Source organism: Melospiza georgiana, chromosome 5 (assembly GCF_028018845.1).
Source record: "Melospiza georgiana isolate bMelGeo1 chromosome 5, bMelGeo1.pri, whole genome shotgun sequence".
In the NCBI taxonomy this organism is placed as follows: Eukaryota; Metazoa; Chordata; class Aves; order Passeriformes; family Passerellidae; genus Melospiza; species Melospiza georgiana.
In genome coordinates, this window is record NC_080434.1 from 22,157,906 (window position 1) to 22,176,782 (window position 18,877).

Sequence of the window (18,877 nt, forward strand, 5' to 3'; positions counted from 1 at the left end):
TGAGAGCACCGGAACAAGGACGGAAAAGGCCACCACGACACACGGAAGGACTCCCTCTCCTCTTGAGGGGCTGAAAGTTTGACCAATCTAAAGGGTGGTGCCAGACGGAGTGTGAATAATTTTGGGAGTGTGGATAATTTTGGGAGATGAATTGTACGGGGATCTGGAGGAGGAGGGGGAAGTGTTTTCTGAGTAGTTTTCATTCTCCTTGTGATTTCTTTTTTTTTTCCTTTGTGTATGTGTAGTTTAGTGTTTGTTTGTAGTTTAGTAATTGTTTGTATGTAGCTTAGTTAATAAACTTTTCTGTATGTTGAAGTTGGAGCCTGCTTTGTTTATTCCTGGTCACATCTCGCAGCAGACACTGGGGAGAAGGTGTCCTCATGGGGGCTCTGGCTTTGCCAGGCCCAAACCATAACATCTAATTAATATTTGTTGACATTGAGTGGTTGACTACAACTTTTAAGGCGAGTTATTAGCTCCAGCTCAGGAAAAACCCTGAAAATAATACCTGTATTGCCTTTACCATGATAAAGGCATTTTCCTCTCTCACTGGGTAGTTGTTTGGTCAAGCACAGAAGTTATTCTTGCTGTTATAAATGGGTATTGCTACTTCCTAGAGATAGTCACATTTCTTGTGCTGGCTGCTGTCTCTTCTGAATTCCACTCTGCAATTTAGCAGACCAGTTGCCCTCACTAAATGTGCATAAAACTAGCCTCAAAAAATGAAGTTTATCATGAATTTAACTGTAATTACATTCGGTTTGATTTTCTTCCCTTTAGTCACCTTGATAAATCTCGTTTTCCAGAAACCTGAACAGTATATTTTGGTTTCATAATTAATTTTTTTTCCACATTGCCACAATGTTTTGAGTTTGGGTTTTTTTTTTTTTTTTGTTTTTTTTTTTTTTTTTTTTTTTTTTTTTTTTTTCCCTAAGTACCTGTCTAATGTCTCTGTGCTTACTCTGTAGAGGAATGACCATCCTTAAATAAAGACAGTGAAAAATTCCTGCCATGTCCTGGAGCTTCACAAGCTCTACTTGGAGTCAGGTAACTGGGTGCCTGCTGAAGGACTGCACTGGTGTTAGTCAGGCGAGTAGCCTAGCAACAGGAAAGTAGTAAGATGAGTATCTGCATCTTTAGGGAATCCACAACATGATTTTTGCATTTTGAAACACTTCAGAAAACCAATTTGCCAAGCTGCTAGAGATCATAAAGGACATTGTAAGTAATTCTAACTGAACAAATGGGGAGTTTGGTTCATTTCTAGTACCAAGAGGTATTTTCCCAAACTGAGAGAGAAAATTAGAATTTTCAAATTGTATCTTGATGGACAAGAAAAGTTGGCATTTTCATCTGAGAAAAATCCCAAATACCCCAATCTTTTAACTCTTCTCAGCATCAGAAGTGAAATGTCAAATCAAAGCACAGACAGTATATACTTTTCACTCAAATTCTTACAACTCTGTCCAGGTCACAAAGAGAACTTAGTGAATGAGAATCCCTTTGACCCACATCCTTGGCTTCTTCATGAGAGGAGTGATGTCACACCAGATGTAATTCTCAGGAAGTTAACTACTCTCCTAGGAAGACAGGATGAAAAATTTGGGGTTGGTCACCCTGGGGAAGATAAGGCTTCCTATAGCAGCCTTCCAGTACCTAAAGAGAGCCTACAGGAAAGCTACTACAAAGGCATGTAGTGACAGGATGAGGAGTAAATAGCTTTGAACTGAAAGAGGGTAGGTTCAGATCAAAAATCAGGAAGAAATTCTTTACTTTTTGAGTGGTGAGTCACTGAAACAAGCTGCCCAGAGAAGCTGTGGATGCTTCATCCCTGGCAGTGTTGAAGGCCAGGTTGAATAAAGCTCTGAGCTACCTGTTCTAGTGGAAGATGTCCTTGCTCATAGCAGAGGAGCTGGAAAGAGATGATCTTTAAGGTTAATTTCAGCCCAAACCATTTGGATTCTATGAATCTATGACAGGTGAAAGCTGCTTCTCAGTCCTGAAGAGCAGTATGCAAACCTCTTGGAAGCAACAGCTCCATCCTCAGTGAGGAGAAAGTCCAGATTTATAACAAGCAGTAAACAAGACAGATGGATGAGCACCAGTTCATGCAAGTCTGGCTAACCCCCTCCTTTCAGTGCACAAGGATGGGAATCAGTAAAAACTAGATTCTGTTCTAGAAAAAGCTATTATCTCTTGCACACTGCAGCAGCAATGGCAGCTACTTCTTAGATCACAGCCCAAGATGACAAACCTCACTCCAAGGTGAGTGAGGGAAGGTGAAATTTTGCTTCTGTCTTGACAGCACCATGGTATTTTTACCTGGTGCTGCCTTTAAGTAGAGATGCTGTTTTTAACCAGCACAGATAATGGGTTCAGCTTCAGGGCAACAGAACTATTTCTGTTCTGATAAAAGCCTGGTACTCCTACATCTGAGGTTTATGAATGCCAGCATGTCTACCTCTGGATGCTTCAGGGATTGTGGAGACAGCAGACTGCATGATTTGCATTAGGGATGTCTCAGTAATGTCATGCTGTTACTACCTGAGGGACGTCTTTGTTTAGCAAAGAGTCTGTTCTATGACTTCATTAAAATGCAGGAGGATAAAACTAAGTTTGCTGAGGATTTACTGAAGCTGCACTGCTTCTCCAACAGGCAACTGTAAAGAGCCATGTACTGCTGCCACCACCAGTGATGCCTTTAAGTCTTCTGCTCCTGATCCAGCTCTCACAACTCACACATCATCGGTTATCTGGTCCCTGGCTGTCACACAGCAGCTCTTGCACGCCAGCTTGGTGTGCCTGCAGCTCCTCACACAGCAGAAGACTGCCTACTGCATTCCAGTGAAAGAGGTACCGCAGATCTGCTGCCTAAGTCTTGTGAAGCTGAAGAAGCTACGTAGGAAGTGAAGTCTCCTACACAGTGAAATGCCTCATGTCAACATGCACGTATTTATAAATCCAATGTATGAAGTTACATTATGTAAATACATACAATGTATGTACATACATACATGTACAGTTGTGGGCTTTTATGACTCCTGCTTTTGCTTGATCTGAAAAAAAAATGAAAAATCTGCAAAGTAAAAATTTTAACTGAGCTAATAAAATCATGAAAAGCAGTGTTAGTGGGAAAATTTACTAAACTTACTGCCTACTTGCTTCTCTCATGAGCTAACATTGTACAGCATGTGCTCTCCATGATTGTTTTATAGGACCCTATGGCACAACTCTGGGATGGTTTTCTCTGCTTACACAGATCACAAAATTGTTGTAATGCTTTTAGCTCTGCAGTGGAAAGGGTCCAAAATCCAGGAGAGTGACTGCCTGTCCCTACCAGGGAGTGGCCTGGCATGGTGAAAGCTGTGGATGAACTGCGTAACAGGTTGGGGCACTGCCTAATCTCTTCCCAGTTTATGTGGCCAAATGAAGTCCAGTAGAAGTGAAGGGTCCAAGATTTTTATCTCTGCTTGGCAATAGGGATGGATAATTGCACCCTCTCCAGATCTAAAAATAATTGAGTACAGTCCCTTAGTAACTTGTGTGTCTGGACAGTAACCTGCAGCTGTAGGGACTCTAGAAAAGCAATTCTGTTGGACTAAAGGAAGATGTCCTAAGTCCTTTTCCTCTACAAGTACCTTTACTTCCTGCACCTCAAATGTCAATTCAGCTTCATGGTCCTTTTCAGACCAATTATTTGCCTATAGAAAAGCAACATTTTTCTGTTACTAAGGTTCATTTTGCAGAACTTCCACAATAATTTATGGAATAAGCTTCTGAAGGAAGGCAGCCAGCTTTTCTCTTTCTAGAATGGCCCATACAAAGAACATGCTTGTGAGCAACCATCTGCTGTGACACCCCAGTACAACTAATTCAATTCTTGCATCTTTTTAGAGTCAAAAATAAAAATAAATGGAGTTTATCAGCCTTGTTCCCTTACAAACTTTGTCCATTGGAAACTACTTCAATACTACTTGTTGTTTCAGGTAATCAGTCTGAGCTTCACAGATTGAACTGTGACCACTGAATTGCATAAGATGACTTTTGTGGAATGAGAACCTGCATGCAGCCTTGCAAGTGGGAGACATATAGTCCAGCACATCCCAATGACTTCACATCAGTCTTTGAAAATAATTTTCCTGGTTCAGCCTTGTCTGAACTAACTGCTGCTATTGATTATCAAATATGTTTAATATACTTTTGAAACTAAAATAAATAAGGCAGTTCAATAAATAAAGCAATTTCATGCCATGGTGACATCGCAAATAAGAAAAAAAATATAATTACGTGTGTGACTGGGAGAGAAGGGGTGTCAACAGCCTTGACACGCTCAAATATATCATAAAGCAAGCCCTTCTAGTCTTAGCTCATCATGCAAATGCAGACATGAAGTATGAGACTGTAAATTATTGACTGAAGAACTTCATGAATTACACCAACTCTGATCAGAGTTACTAATTCACAAGTTTTGCAGGTTAAACTCTTTTATACTGATCACTGCATGTCATTTATCATGTTTAGAACAGGGTAACATTGACAAGTCTATTTAATCCATGATCAGGTATAACTACAGGAACATTACTACAACATTTGTATCTTTTCCATCCCATTCTTGCTCACCTGGTCGTTTCTATCTAAGTCCAGTATCAGGCACTTACTGAAATAGCATTATTATGTTTTCAGATCACATCTTCTATTTCTAAAAATACTTTGGGAAGTAAACCTTTTAGAAAATTTTGACAGGTTTCCTAGGATGGTGTCAGCAGCACCTGTGAGAAGCATACTCACATACTTTATTTCTTTACATGTGCCATTAAGAAAAATATTGAATTGCACTAGAAACTGAAGAGATCCAACTGGGCTTCCACCCATTTTGATGGTGAAAGGATAACTCCTCTCTGGGAACAGTTTTCTGGCCAGGTCTACATAGGGACCTTAGAGCAGATTGAAAAGATTATCAAACAATTTATAGTAGAGAGAAATCCCCTAGGGAATTTTAGGGGATTTTATCTGATGCTTTTTCATGCACACAAGTCCTGTCAGCATCCCATAGCATAACAGAATAATTATGGTGCTTTTCATTCTTGCAAATATTGGGTCCTAATCTTCTTCCATTTATATTCTAGGCAAATACAAAGAGTTGGGGGCTTTGCCTTTTTCAAAATTCACAGATGCAGAACACACCACAGGATGGAGAACCATTGTTCCTTTTAAAGCTGCAGATATTATCCCATGCACATATGACACAGATAGGGGCACAAAAGTATATGTTGGTAATTCATGTTAGTTGTGCAATTTGCATATTCTTCTGATAATGAGGAAGCTGTGGCTTGCCTAATTAATGTAAGGGAGGCAAATCATTACTGATTCCAAAACATTATCCCCCTCCATGATGGATTTCAGTGATTTTTGTTGACTTGACTAATTTATTAAATTTGAAAATTGCTAAAAATATTTTATACACTTCAAACATGAAATGCTAATTTGTCACCAAACTTCAGTTTGCTATTACTCTTTGATTTAATGTTGGGTATTCAGTAGGATTTTAATTTATTTATTTTCTCAGTGTGGAAAATTTTTCTTTCTTTTCATAAGGACATCTGAAACACTTGTTTTAAATTAACATGTGTTAAAATTTCACCACAAAAAACAAAAATGCAAAACATATGTGCTTGCTGAGATGCAAGGATTTCTTAGAGCCGTTCTTCCATGCAGGTTATAAGGTGACAATGGTATAATAGATTAGTGAAGAAAAAGTCCATTGATAAATTACATAGATATTTGGCCTTAAGCATTCTGATGTAATGATATCATCCTGATTATCTATGCCAGATCACCTGATGGCAACAAGATTACTAATTAATGCAGTCCTCTTCTAAGCTTCTACATTAAGTTTCTAGCCCTGAATATCTGAGTAGGACGGATACTAGCAGGTCTTCACTCAGTCTTTATTCAATGTTTTTATTCATAATGTCATCCACATTTGGCACAGAAAGCAGATGGATAGATAACAGGAAATTTAGAAACCTGTTATGAATTCCTTTCTTTCACGGTGCCAGCTGGGTTTCTTCAAAACAGGGATCTTTCTAGAAACAGGTTAATTTCTTCTTTTTAAAGCTCTGTATTTTCCATCCATTTGTAAGAAAGACAGAGGGTCTTAAACTAGTTCTTTACTATATATACAACATTAACTTCCCAAGTTTTCTTGGAAAAGGTAATGATAATAACATGTGTTGGAAGGATGTTTTTTTTTGTCAAGAAGATCAAGTTGAATAAGTATCATAAAATTTTGCCAGTTTACCAAAGTGAGGCATTGAGGGGAGGTTGGGGGGAGAAAACAGGTTTTAGAGTTTCTTTATGTTATGACATCAGGTAGCTGAAATTCTGAGGAAACAAAAGGCAATTAAAAAATTCAATAATGGAACACATATTGCCTTTCCTTCCCTGTATGGGTTCACACCCACGTTTTTCTTTATGCATCCATATAATTTTATTTGCATGAAATTTTACTTGTAAGGAGGTGAAAATTTATAATTAGTTGCTTCCCAAAGAATATTACCCTTGTATTTCTTAACAAAATAAGTACAAGGTTAGCAATTTAAAACAATAATAAAGTCAGCAAAGAGCAAAAACAGCACAAAAACGCTTATCAGTTTGATTGGCAAAGAAACCACCAGAGTTATGTAGTGGTGAAAATTTTTCAGAACAGACAAACAAGTACAGAAAATGGTGATGCAAAGAACCACTCTGCTATTTAATGAAATGCATTGACAGCAAACTCTAATGATGAGAATTTGAACTAAAAAAGGTAATGAGTGTTTGGTTTTTGTTGTTTTTTTTGTTTTTTTTTTTTTTTTTTTTAGATACAATTCCTTTTGTTTCCTTGTTGTAGGCAGATCTTTAATATGATCAGGTCATGCCTTCTCAAATATGTAACAAAGCCGTGTGTTATATTTTCCCTTTTGGGGAACATGTGCAGACACTGAAACTGCTTCTCTGACAATCCCAACTTCCTCCTTACCAGTGGCACCACTCCACACTGGTGCTTTAAAGGACGTGGGGTTCCTGCAAGTCTTGTGACTGCAGAGGTGAGATCAGCACTGCTCTCTCTGGATTTTATTCCCATCTTCACAGGAGATGTTCTGTAACACTTCAGAAAATTGCCTAATCCTTCTCTACTCCTGCTTTCTCTACAATGAAAAGCAGTGGGTGGGAAGGGAAAATAGTAGCTACTTTTCCTGATAAAATACTTGGAATGTTACACATGAGAAGCATTGTATGCAGAGTAAGTAACTGCAATAAAGAAAGAATTACTATGAAGTCTTAAGCACTTGAAGTGCTGTGGGAAAATTTTGCCCCTGATTTTTAGATGCTATTCATACTTGGATGGTTACTCTTTGGTTCATCATAAAGAGTTTTCTCACGTGTACAAATTTAGAGGACTGTTTTATAGACCATAAAAATATGTACTCAATTACTTCAAATAACACTTGGGGAACTGCATGTAAATGGTGCATAAATTGCCCAACGAATCAAGACAAATTCTCTTTCAAAATCAGGAATCAGAGGGTAACCAGCGTCAACAAACACATGCACACTGTTGAGAAGGAGAAGCTTATTACTGCAGAGTAGTTTTCATCTGTGCTGTAAATAAAACAGGGGCTTTAAACAAAGCCACTTCAAACATGCATCTGCAGCAATTCTATTATTAAAGCTGGTAGTGGCTCAGGGACAATCAATGCACTTTGCTTCAATACTGTTTTGATTTGCAATACAGTACATAGATTGTACAGTGCAGAGATTTATGAAACAGCTTATTCTCCACTATAGTTGTTCCCAACAAGCTTACTTAAGCCCTATATATCATAAACACTAAATCAAAGGTTTGATGTCACAGAGCTCTGGTAAACTGACTCCATGAAGCTGTAATTCTCCTCTTGCCCTCTGCCAAAATGTGTATTATCATCATCAAGGCCTCTGAAATGCTTCTAAAATGCATTTGTAGAATGTGTTATATTTATTACAATGCTTTTAAAAATCCCCTACCCATTGATTGGGGGCTTATTGGATTTTGTCTTTCTCACTTTTACTCTCTGATCCAAAAAATGTTAGATACAAATCCTACTGAAATTCAGTGCAGAATATTTTTCAGTTGGTTTCAGTCACATATTCACAATTTTCAGGCTCAATAATGTATAAATACAACATGACTTTTTTGGGGCATTTATATACCAAAGCCAATTTTAAAGCTTTTGCTAATTTATATGGAATGCACTAAGATCTTATACCTCAAATCTGGTTCCCACAACCTGACCAGCACAAAATAAAAAGAAATACAACTCCCTTGGCTGCTTCTTGCTCCAGATAAACTACATTACTTTCTCAGTGCACATGGGAAATGTGCACTGATAGAGTGAAGTGGTTAATGTGCACTCCCTGTTGATGCATAGAGCTAGATGTTGGTGGAGGGGCTGGTGAGAATGCATGCGGTTTGGCCTTCACTTCCTTCACCCACACATCCCATGGGCACGGGGACATGCTGTGGGCAAAGGGAGAGCTTTTTCCCATCTCAGGCATCATATCACTTCTCTGAAGCTTTCAGCTGCAGATGATGAGGCCCTAACTGCACATAATACTCTTCCTACTTTACCTTCATCAAGTACCCTCTAAGTGTGGAGAACAAAATACTTCTCAAATACCCAGTAGTATTGCAGGGTTCCCCAAGTGAAATTAGTGGAAGAGGCACACAAGATTCAAATGTTTGTCCTTAGTCAACCAAAGTACCTTAGTTACCAAAGTACAGGAGAGAAGATCTACACTGTTTTGAGACAGGGGCTATTGATTTTATGTTCACTACTGCATTATGAGACTGCATCAGGAGCAAGGAAATGAGCACCTCAATATAAAGAAGAAATACAATTCAGCCAGTACAGCATGAAATAAATATCAGTTCTGTCATTCAACATCATTATAAACCATGCCAATCACTCCACATAGAGCAGAGGTCCATAAATACAGCTTTGACTTTTTGACTGTTTAAGATGGATAATTGCTTCTGAAGGCAAATGAGTCCACAAATGTGTATTTCATTGTGTACTTTAAATCATCCATCTCCAGTTTACAAGGAGTATCTGATTGGACCTATGGGTTACAATAATGCAGTTCAAAATAATTGATATCAAGTTGGGGAAGGAAAAGCATTTTTTTTCCCTAAGTAATGTCTCAACATTTACTTCAATAATATCTCAATATCTTGCACTGGACAATAAATGGATATGCACTATGCCAATTATGCCAGCAAATAGTGCTTTATATCACATTTTCTGGCCTGCCTCCTCATCCACTTTTTATACATGGAAGAAGTTACTCATAAACAAAAGCAAAGACAATTTATTTTCCTCTCTTAAACTGCTACTTTTATCTCTACAAGTGCCTTTCATGAAGTCTATTTAAAACAAGAGTGAGTAAGCCTCTTGGATACTGCTCACATCACACTGCTCAGGACTTCCTGAAGATAACTAGTGCTGTCTTCCTCTCAACAGCACTTTGTGTTCAGGTGCTGTCCAGCTGTTATGCAGGTAGCTCATTGTTTAGGACAAACACTCGTATAGGTTGTGATGCAAATAGTGAATAGTATCATAAATACTGATAATAGAGCAGTTGCAGAAGTAGCAGAAATAAGAATCATACCAGTCCTCTCTGATATGAACATATTATAACCCCCTTTAAAACAGAACCAGCAAACAGAACCAGCAAACAATGAGTTTTCTTGGCTACTTCATATATAACATTACAGAGAATTCAAACACACCAGCAACTCTATTATCAGTTAAACAAGGCCAAATTCTGTTCTTTCGTTCAGTTTGGAACACTGCATTTCATTCAGTGACATTTTCATTGATTTAAATAGGCCATGTGTGAAATCTTGCTAATGCAAATCTGATCCACAAAACTTTAGACTTCACAGGGTTTAAGACATGGCCTTTAGGGTCAGGGTTTAAGCAGGTGACCTCTGTAAACCCTCTGCTGGGGTAAATTTAACCTTCAAAGTAATTTTTTGTAACAGCTTCAAGGAAGGGGGTCATTTTTATGTATTTGATCCTTATTTATGACACATTAATTTAACCAGTAATGTTTATATAAAACAAAGATTTTTGACTTCCAAGACAAATATTTGCTGCGACATCTAATGCCGTTGCCTGACTACTGGCTATTGATTTTACAGTCCAGAAACTGCTCTCATTTTCAAGCCTCATACATGCCAACAAAACACTGTGGTGTTACTGTATACCCTACATGCAGAAAGTCATGCTTTCCTGAGATTTGGAAGCTTAAATTGCTCCTCTGGTTAAAGTAGACAGCAGTGCTATCTTTATCTAGCTGTTGGATGCTTCATTCGATTGCCTGAGTCACTGGCAAAATAGCTTGAGGCTAGACAGGTATATTACTCTTTAGAAACAGATGGTGGTGCACACAGGAGATTTGAGAAACACATTCTTTACACAGCAACAGATCTCTCTAAAATGAGCTGTCCAATTTATTATGGTTTATATAAAAATTCTGCCATTACCCTCTATTACCACCTCCCACTCCCCATTAAAAGTACAGTATTTGGAAACAGGCATCAAAAGAAAGAAGTTTTATTTCCTGGGAAGCAATGTCAACAGGAAAGAGCAATAATTTTTTTGTGTTTGCAGCAGGTATTTTGGCAGAGTCAAATTTGGAAAATTAGTGTTCAAGAGAAATATTAGTTAAGGATGTTTTTGCCATTAGTGTCCAAAACACATGGTTTTCTGAAGAAAATGCAGTATTTTGATTTTTTTTCTAATAACAGCTTAGATGTGGAGGCCAGAGAGAAGGAGCACAGAAATTCAGTATTGTTGCAACCATTTCCTGATTATTATCTTGCTGTTTTCATCATCCAGTTATCTATCTGCACTTTTCTCATGGTTTATTAAAGGTTTATTTCTTTCCAACCCTATCTATTTAAAAATAAATAAATGGGCATATTCCATTATTCTTTAGCACAGCATTCAGTATTTCACTCACAATGTTTCTAATGCCAACTCTGAAGTGTGAAATAAGCATCACATGGTCAAAACTGCTCTTTAGTTTTATAAGAACTGAAAAATCTTCATCTTCAAAAGAACCTCAGAACCTGAGAGTCACGAGAGAGAGAGCAAAGTAAACTACTATTCCTATACACTCGAATTTCAGTTTTCACTTTGGATTTGGGGCTTCTAGATTTGGACATTTATATTTGGCAAGAACTTTGGAGAGGAAAAAACATTCTCCTGCTTAGTTTATGATTTTGCCTGCATTAATTCCAGTTAGGGACTAAGTATTTGTCATATTTTTTTGTTTGCTTGTTTATATTTTCCAAGAACTTTTTGTTTAGAGCATTGGCCATGTCTATAAAGGATGAAAGAGGGAAAGACCAAATACATAATAGCATACAATGGTTTGTTCCTCAGTGTTGGCCAAACACAGAATTCAAACAAGTAATGGATATGTATGCAATTGCTATGAAAATGGAAGAGATGGCAGCATTTAATTACCTAGATAGCCCCAGACATACTTTCAGTAATTTTTTGAAGATCTTGGTGGGGGAAAACCCCACCAATGTGGTAAGAGTTTTTATTTTCAACTAAGTAAGGATATACTTGTCTGCTTATGGCTTTACTAGAACCTACAGGGTACTGTCTGCTCTTTAGGGAAGAAAATATAAACAGCATTAAGAATTGCAGTCAGAGCAGACTGACTCATCTTTCCCTTTACAAAGTGGGGTGACATCACTCCTCCAGCTGCTCAGTGTGGGGGAGGTCAGTTGGTGATAATCCTTGCCAAATGTGTCCAACAAGCACAGATGAGGAGTGGAGATTTCACATCATAATAATCTTCTTCCCTCTGAGCTTGTGGAGTCTCTTTTGGACGAACACAGCATGGTCCAGGGCTTTGCATAATTTCAGGGGATATGTCTAGCCAGGAGGAAATGGAGCCAGGCAGAAGCCACTCTTGGAGGCGTTGTTCCATGTCAAACTAGTCAATAATCCACCAGAAAATCCATTGATGTAAATGCTGATTGGGGATGCATTACCTTTAGATTCTTGGCTTTGCTCACATCAATATGTGTGGTCATTGTGGGCAAGCACACTGAGGGAGTAAACAATGTACACTGGGCCACTAATGCTCAGCAGGGAGAGAAGCCAGGTCACAGCATGAACTGTCCAGAACTCTCTGATTTTGTCCCAAAATTTGCAAGGAGGTGATGAAGTCTTCTTGCAGATTCTTAAATCACAAAGGCATATGGACACACTTTGTGTCTCCTGGCCACATTCAAGAATTTGCAGCAAGCTTCTTTCCCCCATGCTGTTCACATGAAAGTGGTTGGATGTGCCTTGGTGCACAAAAGGGAGAGGGTATCAATCATGGTGCTGTTAGATAATATATTCCTTGTAGTGCAAGCATTTAGAAAACTGGAGACTAAGTTTATCAAGAGGTCACAAGAAGGAACAAAACTGCAGGGACATCAATTTTTTTTAAAGTGCTGGACTAAGTTTCTGGCATGGAAGCATCCTAGATAGGAAAATCATTACAGATACTTGTTAAAATTCCATTCAATTTCAGCAAAGTATTTTCCATTGATTCTAATGGTCTTCGCATCAGAGTCTTAAAATTTATTGATTTTTTAAATTTTTTTTTAATGCTGTTGAGATCCTCATTCACAAGCCACTCATAGCTTCTCAATAGCCAGCTAAGTCTAAGCTATATTTATTGGGAATTTTCCATGTTCAAACTAAGCACAGAGCAAAGAGTGCAGCAATAGGAAGAAGCAGCCATAACAAAAACAGAATAAGCTCTAAGCACACTTTATTTAAAATGTACAGAGTCTGAGGGCCACTTGACTGCATTGTTCCCATTCAGCTAGGGGACAATCAAAAAGGTACATATTGTCAGCACAGGACAAATAATTTACAATGAACTAATAATATTTTGATGAATTTTAGACTACTTTCATTTTTAAATAATAGTCTGAACAAATAAGGAGAAAATGAAATCCTCTGTGGAAAGTACTAGTCAACCAAGGTAGTCTAGAGAGTGGCAAAATCTATAAGAATGTTCTCCAAGGACTTTTGATTAGTCAAGTGGTATTTCATGCCTTACAGAGGATTTTAAAACCTTTCAGTATCAGAAGAGAATAGTAAACACGTAACTATAAATATGTGAATTTTTTGCCCTACTTTTTTTAGAATAGGAAAAAAACCTACAACTTTCTATTGTGGGAAGCTGGCATTTTAACAGAGTATACATAAAACCAGTGCATAAAACCATATGCAGTTAGCAATTTACCCAGTGCATCTAAAAATACTGAGGAAAGATTATACTACTCACTAAAACTATTCTGTTTACACTGAGTAGCACCTCAGTCCATGAATTTTTTAAATTAAAATTAGTCTCATGTGCTACCTATAAGAAAAAGATGCTGAAGTGAATCAGTCAACTCTTGTTGTCTACAATGACAAAGGTTCTGGGCAATAAATGTTTCATTCAGGCAGGCCTAAAAAACTACTGCTTTTCATCCTGCTCTACAGAAATTTGTACCTGACATTCCGTAGGAAACTTACAGAAACAACACAAATCAAGTCCATAGGCCTCACAAACAACACCTAAGATTCTTGAAACAGCAGGGAATTTGTTAAATTAAACTTCAAAACAAATGATCCTAGGACAAGACTGGTACTCATATTACAATAAAAAATAACAACGACACTAGCTAAAATCCCTGCCAAGTTCTCTTGACAGAAAAAAATTCAGCTTGACCTCAAATCTAAAGATAAACTGAATCTAAACAAGTAGGTAAGGCTATGGTATTTTTTCATGGGTTAAGCATGGAAAAGAGTCTGATTGTATGTAATGAAATGAGTTTTAATCTATACAATCCAGAACCAATAGCACAGCTACACACAAAACAGAACCACAGTTGTGCAAATGGATTGATCATTTCAACTAAAACAGGCTGTGATCACAGTCATGCAAGAAAATGTAATTCTATTTTAATTGTACTATAAACTGCATAGGGGAAAATCCTCCCATGGAGAGAAACAAGCAAATCAACAGGTGGTGACCATGTAGGCAACGTTGTAAATAACTTCTTTAACATCATGCTACTGAACTTATCTCTCTCTGTTTTCAATTTTAATACCTGTTTTTAACTAAATAACTTGCACTAGGTCCATATATGGGCAGAGCCTCTCTGCAGCAGCAGTAAAGGAAAAACTTCCCTCTCCCTAGTTTCACAGCAGACATTTTGTAAATATATTCTCTCCTGGCTTTCCTCCCATCCTTTAGGAGAGGCTTTACTCCCTCTCACTGTCAGCTCCACTCAAGCCCATTTTGGATTTAGGTGTCTCATTGGTCCTTTGAATGAACTGTTTGGAGCAATCTTATGAGTTGACTGACCAAGACTAGGAGGAAATAGATTTCATTTTTCATGGAGTCAAGTAAAGGTCACCCAAAGTGAATGGAAGGAAATTGGTAATTCTGGAAGAGTCTTCAGGCCCAACTGTCTTCCACATAATAACTACAGTTCTGATTTCAGACCACAAGGTCTTCAAGCACTTTCCTTTTTGTTCTGGAAGGATTAAAATCAATAGTGTTAGCTTCTTCCTAGCAACCCACAAGCTTCTGAACTGAGTTCATGAAGCTCATAAATCTATTGGCATGCTAGGGAAACATGAAGAGTGCCAGGTTTCTTTCCAGCGTACTTCTTGTTCTACCACTTCCAAGTCCTTCTCCCTGTTGTCATACCTCTAAGTCAAAGATTTTGTGCAAAGAATATCCATGTGAGATATGAGTCTTATGCTGTTCAGCAAAGATGTTTTGTCTAATTGTCACACAGAGATGTGCACTCCATGAATACCTCTCTGTACACAGTCTCCTCTGTTATATATCCAGAATCACATTGAATCCATCTCTACCTGAGAGAGTGTTACTACTAACAGGTGAAAATGTCTCATAAGAGACACTTCCTCCTGGAAATGTCACAGTATGCTTTTTGTTTGTTTGTTTTAATTATCCTTGTACTGGCAGAAAACTGAACACAGCTGCACTGAAACACTGATACTATATTTTGCATATTTCATAAACACACTTTTAAAAACAACATCCAGTGATACGACTGAAATTCTTACCTATTATACAAGTCAAAAGTTCTCATCCAGTGCTCGGTGGAATACTTTTTGCTTTGTTCCATCAGATGGAAGTTATTTGATTCCCAGAAATTTTTAATGGATGAAGATTCATCCATTTGACTCCTTTCCAAAATTTCTCAGGCAATATGATAAAGCTTCCCCATTCCATACACCGAATCTCTGTGACAGGATGAATTTCTTTGCTTAGGCTGATGCAACCACAGATTTTAAAAAATTTAAGATGGTGTTAAAACCTCTTGGAAAACTCTGCCTTATCTCTTTCTTTAAAACTCTGCAGTGTCACTCTTCAAAGACTGATAAAAAGGCCTATTCTTTTGTGAAACCATGATATAAAACTTCAGTATACTCATTGTTCGATAAGGTAAGAGGGAGCTGAGTTCCATTCAATTGCTGTGACCCTTCAAGCAGGTTATATTCTCCATCTACTGTGACAATCAAATACACAGTTTCATAAATTCATAAAGTTTCTTTTAAGTCCCACTGTCTCCAGTCTTGGAAATATCTTTTCCAGAGTGGGCAGATGTTCAATCCTACCCCTGGCTCTTCTGGAAACATGGTCAATTCTCTCTACGACAGTGTTGAAAGATAACCTTCAAGAGATTTTCCATTGCTCTCTAGGAATATGCAGGTGGTTACAACATTTCATAGGGCAAGCCATTACGTTTCAAGTAGGCCTTTCAGAGTTTTAGAGAGGTAAATGTCTTCCTGTCTCCCTCCAGTCTCAAATGCTGACAAGTTACAACTTGTTGCACTTAATTTTGACCATACATTGGGGGTGACATTGATCATACGTACCATAGATATTTTTGTCTGATTTAACTAAAGGCAATACAAGCAAAGCTTATTCAGGAAATTTCACTGGTGACACAACACCCTCAACCACTGATCTTTGTTCAGAAAGCACAGAGAAATACTCCTGCTCTCAGGAGTTTGACTAGACTTGATCTTGGAGACAGCAAGCTTGGTCAGCAGCCCTTGACTCAGGCTACCTGCAGCGTCTCTTGAAGTTTCTTAGTAATTAGAGAAGCTCAAGTATAAGAACCATGTCTAGAGCACAGCAGCATGTGTAGAATAATAGGAAATATTTATTTCATATGTGTGTGTGTGTGTGTGTGTGTGTGTGTATGTGTGTGTGTGTGTGTGTACATATATATTTTTTATAAAAGATCTCCTTTATTTTCCCTTGGGGTTTTTTTCTGTATTGTTTTTTAGTGCTTTGGAGACTCACATCCTGGATCTCGGGTGGAATTTGCTAAGTGCCTTTGTTTATTCAGTCTATAGTTGTTATAATTCTGGACAACTTTGTACAAACAAGCACAAAAGAAGTTCCTTTATTTCAGAAGTACCTTTCCTGAGCTTGATTGCTTTCAGATGGCTTTGTGTTCCCTGGATTGATTCTACATGCAAGCCTTGTAAGTTATTCACTGTTGCTTCCACTTGAGTTGCTAATCCTGTTGCTTTGGGGAAGATTAAGTCCTTTTCTGACAGCAATAATCTCTAAATATTCCTATCACAACACCAAAAGCAAATCAACCCTCCACTTTCAAACATCCAAGCAGGCAAGCAAGTTATATGCCACTATCCTGACTGGTCATTTCCTCTGTAGCAAAAGAATCCTGTTCTAATCCTGCATTCTATTGCCATCAAACTTCATCATCTGCATCAAGTATTCCTATGTTTCAATCTTCTCAGACTTTTTGTACTTAGAGTTTTCCAGTCATGACTATTTTATGAAACATAATATGAAAGAACGATTCAGTTAGTGGTTTCCTTCCCTTTGACAGCTTTGTATGGAAATTCCTTCATGTTTGACTGGATTAAACAGATGTACACAGAACAAATGTACTATATGATTATGATTGTAATGTTTCTGCACCTAACCTTCTACAAAATAATTTGTTTTAAAAATAGTTGCATTCAGAACAGTAAAGGTGGCATGCTGTAGAGACCCACAGAGTGCTTCTTTTTACAGGTTGCACCTTCTCCCCCCATCTCCTTTTTTGGCTTCAGGCTAAAATAAAACCTACTAATGTTAAAAGCACATAGCTCTTTGTGCTCAGCCTTTCCTTTACAGTAACCGCATTCTGCTTTCCAAAATTCCCCTTTCAGATGCAAAAGGAAATTCTACCTTTTCTTTTGGTTGTTTTTCTGAACTTCAGCTCTTTGTAAACCTTATCCCACAACCAGCTGTGTTTAATTCCTAGAATAACTCATAAACATACAAACCCAGCTAGCAGTTCCTGAGTCCTCTGGGGAGGACACTAATAATGCTGCATAAACTATTATCAGATTAGCATTTTCCAGTGACATGACTGCTTTTCCTCCACGCTCCTTGGATGTGCAATTTATGCAGCAGATGACATAATGATCTTTGACATCTCACACAGCGTATGCCGTATGCAAATGACAATGGGATAGCACTGGATGGAAAGCTAAGACCTCTTACTTCCTTAGCACTGCATCTGCTCACTCTAATCACTATAGCCATTCTCATGCTGGTTTTATTTTCTTTTAACAGGGGGTCTAAAGAGAAGGAAATAAGTAATTACTTTACTATATGTAGTTTACTTTTTAGCAAAGTGACATCTGTCACTGAATGAGACTTCTATTTTGATATTTACAGATTCCATTTTTCCATCCCTTTTATCTCCACAAGACACTTCTTTCATTCTCTGTTGACACTTAGTCATCGATGGGTTTTTGACACTGAAAAAGAATTGCATTAAGCTATATATGCTTCAAAAATACCTCTCTGTCCTCTCATAAAGGCACACTTCCAAGCTACGAGCAGTACACAGAACCAGGAGCTGTGCTTCTGATCTGCACAGACAATACCTAACTTCCAAAGCCAAGCCTCAGAAAGGCTGTGCACACGAAGCTATTCTAAAACCCCACCAGAAGAAGCAGGCTGCCTGGAGCAGTTTTTCTCCCTTCTAGTTCAAGGGATCCAAAAATATTTGCTAAAGACCTGCACACGTACCAGAGCTTCAGGGAATGGTAGTCTTTGTAATGAAGTCCCTATACATAGAAGGATACTGTTAAATGCCTTCCATGTCAGTTGTCATTACTGTGCTTTTCAGAAACATGCACACAGAGATTTGTTCAATAAGCTGCAGTCACCACACAGCTTCAGATATCTCACTTTTGTTCTGCTCAGTAATTCATCAATCCTAATATGACTGTAATAACCACAACATTCCAAACTTTTAGAGTGCTGCCAATGACTATAGTTTTAAAAATAAAAATTGCCAAAATGTTTCCTCTTCTCTTCATAAATGAGGACTTTTCCTATAAAATCACCCTGACCTGGGACCAAAAATGGGCAATAAACACCATTGGAATAGTGACAAGTTTGAATCCCATTATTTCACAAGACAGCCAGGCTAGAAATGAATGTTACTTGCATGAGATAATGAATTTCATCTTCTGGCAACACACAGAACCAGCTTCTTGATCTGAAACAGAAACTGAAAAATCACAAGCTGCTTGCTTTCTTACATAAAATAATACATTTTAAAATCCTATGTCCACTGTACCTTTCTATCTCTCCCTGCTGTTTTGAAAGCTGGTCTTTTTGTAATATAGGCAATATATTTTAAAAATAGGTAAGGAAAAGGTGCCTCCCTAAACATCCAGAATGATTTAACCTACAATCTCTCTTCCAC